At 35.6% G+C, this 3,593-nt stretch overlaps 1 pseudogene across 1 annotated transcript; it reads right to left on the bottom strand.

Annotated features, from left to right (window-relative positions):
* Positions 1-2,562: 2,562 nt before the first annotated feature.
* Positions 2,563-3,067, bottom strand: LOC308421103 (cofilin-1-like; annotated as a pseudogene). Its single transcript has one exon. The product of its transcript is annotated as a cofilin-1-like (transcript).
* Positions 3,068-3,593: the final 526 nt, after the last annotated feature.

The following is a 3,593-nucleotide window of genomic DNA, read 5'->3' as shown; positions in this document are numbered from 1 at the left end:
TTTTCAAGACATATTGTTATGTATTATCTGGGGTGCTTAATTGTCCAGTAAATAAAAATTAGGGTTAAAATTAGTGTGAAATTAGTAGTTCTTGTATTATCTCCTTAAAAATATTTCATGTGTACTTTCTCTCTTGGCTGATTTCCCAAGTCAATTTGCTACTTTTAGATTCAATCACCATGTGGAAGTTCTCTTTTTACACAATTAAGAAAGGTACCAGTAAAACACACAACATTGTTGTGGTGCTGATTGTGACAAATATTCATGATAAATACCAAAATAGGAAGCAAATTGAGTTTCAGATTAAAAGAGTATTGCTTTATTTGTATCATCAAGAATATTGTTAATTTGTATATACTAGTGGTTTTCAGTAGCATATTCAATATGAATTTTGTGGAAGGAGAGTAAGCTCACTGGAGAAGGCATGGTTAAAGAATTAGTAAATTAATAAAGATCATGTTGCATATAATTATTAGTAAAAAGAGATAATAATTATGTGGTTTTTATATTGATGTGGTTTAGAGTGTGCACTCATGGTGATACAGTGAATATCTCATATAGAAAAGGATAGATAAAGTAGGCCTGTAAGGAACAGAATGTGAAATAATAAAATAAATCTAGTAACTGACTTGCTTACAGTTATTCACATGAAATTGTGGGGAGAGAGTGAAGCTGAATGCCATAACTTCATAGGACATATAAAACCAAGTAGTCATTTTGAATTAAATGACAATTGCAGAGATAGCAACACTTCCATTAAAAGCTGACAAAAACATATTTTAAAAGTAAAATTTAGTGTCTGTATATATGTCTTAGTTAGGGTTTTACTGCTATGAGCAGACACCATGACCAAGGCAATGCTCATAAAGTACATTTAACTAGGGCTGGCTTAGACTTTCAGTGCTTCATTCTATTATCCTCAAGGCAGGAACATGGCAGCTTCCAGGCAGGCACGGTGCAGGAGGAGCTGAGAGCTTTATATACTCATCTTAAGGCTACGAGCAGAATACTTCCAGGCAGCTAGGGTATTAAAGCCCACACCCAAAATGACTAACCTATTCCAACAGGGCCACACCTTCTAATAGTGCCACTCCCTGGCCCAAGCATATACAAACCATTATAGTATATGAAGTTATTTCATGAAGATAGTGACTTCTAAATTGGTACTTGAAAGCACAATATTTATCAAATATAATTAGCCTTTATCCTACCATATGAAAAATCCATGTAAACAGATCCCTCTGAATTTTAGGCTTAACTCCAAAACTCATTGTTCTCTTCTTTGCTGAAACAATAATTCATTATAATGTGTAGATATTAAGTGTTCATTCATTATATTTTATTAATCTGTTTTATATGACCAAAGACATTATTCTTTTTAGAAAACAAATTCTCTTATTGGACACTGAACATGTAAATATGTGATATTTGAACTATGTATCTGAAAATTAAATTGCAAAAGATAATTTTGTGTTTAGAATTTTAATATTTTACCTAGAGAAAAAAATTATGTTTTATTGTAGAATTAAGATCAAAGATTTCTAAATTTCTACCCAGCATTTCTTGAGTGCATGAGGATCATTTTACTTTCTCTCAAAACAGTTTTTAATATTTGAATACAAATTTGTTTATATGTATTATGTACATATAGTATGTTGACTATTTTATGCAAGAGTGAAAATTTTATTAAATTTATTCAAATTGTATTAAATTATATTAAAACTGTACAATATAATACTACAATTTATTCAATCTTCTGGTTAAAGTACAGTGATACATATAAAATATAGAATGTCATTTGTATGATAATTTATAATGACATAACTTTTTAAAAAAGGAAGCAGGTGCATTTTGATCTTCCCAAATACTAAGCAGTAATGAATATTATTCTTTGTCAAATAAGGATGGTACTTAAAGTTTATTGGTATGGGGGATAATTGTGTGTTGCATTCTGTTTTCACCCAGGAGAATTCAATGACATTTTCTGTACTGTAGCCTATCTGCTTTCAGCTACTGAGAAAAGGAGAAGATTGTTCATATTCCCAATGTTTCAGCACTCATATTGTATTAGTCTTCATAGTTTATATATTGCTGAATGCAGGTTCAAATCTTCAGCCAATTCTGAAAATTGCAAGTTATCCCTAAATTCTTTTTTAATTAGCTATTTAATTAATTAATTAATCAATCAATCAATCAATTGAAGGTTTCTTACTAGTTATGGTAGCATGGGATGGGGAGAAATGAGGGGTGGGGGTGTCCTTAATAAATTCAGACTCCCTCAAACTGGGTGCCTAGAACAGGACTTGATCTGCTTCAACCCCAAAACAATCAGAAGATCAAAAGCCCATTAGGAAGGCCAGAACTGTCAGGGACAGAAAAAAAAGGAAGGTCCAGGGGGATGGGGGAGATGTTTAGCAACTGGAATAAATGGATAGTCCTTCCCCTGCTGGGATACCCCCAGCTCTTCCAGTCTGGCAGGAAAGGGGCAGTCTATAACACTCAGCAGCAGGTCTGGGGCTGCTAGATGCTCCAGACAGATGGGGGGGGAGGGCTGGAGGTGGTTCAGAAAGGCTTGCCCTCCAGGGAAATGAAGGTGCTGTCACCTAGTTTCTCTGCCAGGGTACAGTATTCGAACCCCTCTTAGCAGGTAGCTTGTAATTCATGCTTGATTCCTGTTGACTTCTTGGCTTCTTAATAGTATCCTTGAAGCTGGTATAGGTCATTTGCCTCCTAAGAGGTGCAATCTCAGGGGCCCAGAAGATCAACAACAGGTCCTCTTTCTTGCTGTCCTTGGTCTCACAGATTATATTGTAGAGAGTATAGCAGCAATCCTTGTCTGGCAGCATCTTGACAAAAGTGATGTAGGGGTCATCCACAGTCTGTTTTACATCTTCTACGAGGATCTCCTTGCTCTCTTCCAGAATGATGTTCTTCTTGTCCTCACTCAAGCAGATAGTGTCCCACCTTCTTTTCTTTTCTTCACTTCTTCTGGAGTTGAATACTTGTGAACCTTCAAGTCATTAGACACCGTGATGACACCATCAGAGACAGCCACACCAAAGGCCATATTTCTGAAATAAAGGGAGAAAGAAAGAGCTAAGGAAGAACTGAGTTTCCATCTCATAGTTAGTGGAGAGGAATTTTAATCAAGAAACATGTATGCTCTGGCAAGGGATCACATTCAAAGATATGCTCTGGTCAGAATGCAGAGAGCCTGGATTGGAGTATGAGATGGCTGGATACAGATACACACTCAGTACATGCCTTTAATTCCTAAGAATGAAGGTAGGGTTAGTTTTTAGAAGGAACCAGCCTTGTTTGAAATCAACAGCTAATTGATGTCAGATGATGTGATTAAACAAATAACAATTTGACAGAATTGGTCAGAGATAGGACATGTCTACCTTTTCCAACAATGAACATGAAAGAGAGTTGTCTTAGGAGAGAGCATAGCAGAGAGAAATAAGACAGTTTTACTGGGATAGCTTTGCTGAGGCAGATTACAGTTGAAGACTAATGAGCCAGAGAATGAGAGTTATCAAAAGATTAGAGCAGAATACAAGATTTAGTTGGAGGCCAAGTAGAACATTTCA

The sequence above is a fragment of the Micromys minutus genome (assembly GCF_963924665.1).
Source record: "Micromys minutus genome assembly, chromosome: 5".
Classification (NCBI taxonomy): domain Eukaryota; kingdom Metazoa; phylum Chordata; class Mammalia; order Rodentia; family Muridae; genus Micromys; species Micromys minutus.
Note: the sequence above shows the minus strand (reverse complement) of the source record. Positions and strands in the feature narration are given on the sequence as shown.